Here is a 1,203-nt window from a genome sequence, read left to right as displayed (position 1 = left end):
GGGCAGTGGCCCCTCCCACCCCCCCACTACCCACCCCCCTCTCAGCCCGCCACAGTCCCTCCTGACATGAACCTTCCCTAGGGAGAGCGATACTGCACCTTCCTCTGTGGGACTCATATTTATAACAGTGTGTAATGACTGTAGCAAGAAGCCCTTGTTTCTAGATGTAAATGGTCAAAGAAACAAGTGCTCTATTGTATTGATTAAAATAGTTCCAATGAGTCCTGTATCATTGTATCTCCTATTCTGGATTAGTGCCTTTTGGACAGTAGACTGTTCTGTAATTAAAATGTAGTATATACTGCTTTTTTGTACAGTTTTGTTTTAATAAAACTTTTTTTTAATTTGTGTTTATTTTAGTATTGTACCTATTAGAGAATAAAACGTATAACTGAACGACGCCTGGTTGGGATTTCTTTGGGAAGGAACATCCGTCTGGGAAGTGCCTGACACTGACGAGGGGCGGGAGCGTCGTTTTGAACATCAGTCCCTTGTGCTTTAAAAAAGGATCAGTCCACCCAGAGACCAGAAAGTGCGTGCAAAGGGTTGAGGAGGCAAACTACCAGGGTGAGAGGGAATGCTGGCTCTCAGGAACGCCCCGGGTCCATCCCAGTCCACTTCTGTTTCGTGGTGTCCCCTCGCTGGGGGCACCAGCCTCCCAGCTTTCCTTCTGACTTCCCACCATCTTCCCCGGATCCTAGCAGTTTCTCCACCTTGAACTGTGCTGAGCAGCGACACCACACACCTTTACTCCCCGCTCCTAGCCAGACCCTGAGCACCTCATTTTCTTAAAAGAGCCATCTGTCCTGGGGCGTCCCCTTCAGCAGTCAAAATAAAAATGAAAGAAAGCCAAAGCTTTTGTTATTTGTTTCTTTAAAGGCATCCAAGAGTTGGGATCAAATTCTTGAGCAGGACAAAGCACAGGAGCTCCCCTCTCTCACCCAACAGACAAATTGATTTACTTTCCCCTTCTCAAAGAAAACCTGAAATAAACAGTCTCTTTTCATTACACGTAGTTAGAGAAGACTGCAAAGTTTTCAGTTGCCCCCAAACCCTAAGCTGCCAGGGGAAGGAGGGCCGGAGATGAGAGGGAAGGGGCAAGGCAGGGCCAGCCCCTCCCCGTGCTCGTGTTTGGCCAGCATTGCTCCTCCTGATTCTGTCCTTCCTGCCTCCCCCCCCACCCCCCGGAAGTCTTCCCCACCT

This window comes from Pteropus alecto, unplaced genomic scaffold, assembly GCF_000325575.1.
Source record: "Pteropus alecto unplaced genomic scaffold, ASM32557v1 scaffold50, whole genome shotgun sequence".
In the NCBI taxonomy this organism is placed as follows: domain Eukaryota; kingdom Metazoa; phylum Chordata; class Mammalia; order Chiroptera; family Pteropodidae; genus Pteropus; species Pteropus alecto.
Note: the sequence above shows the minus strand (reverse complement) of the source record.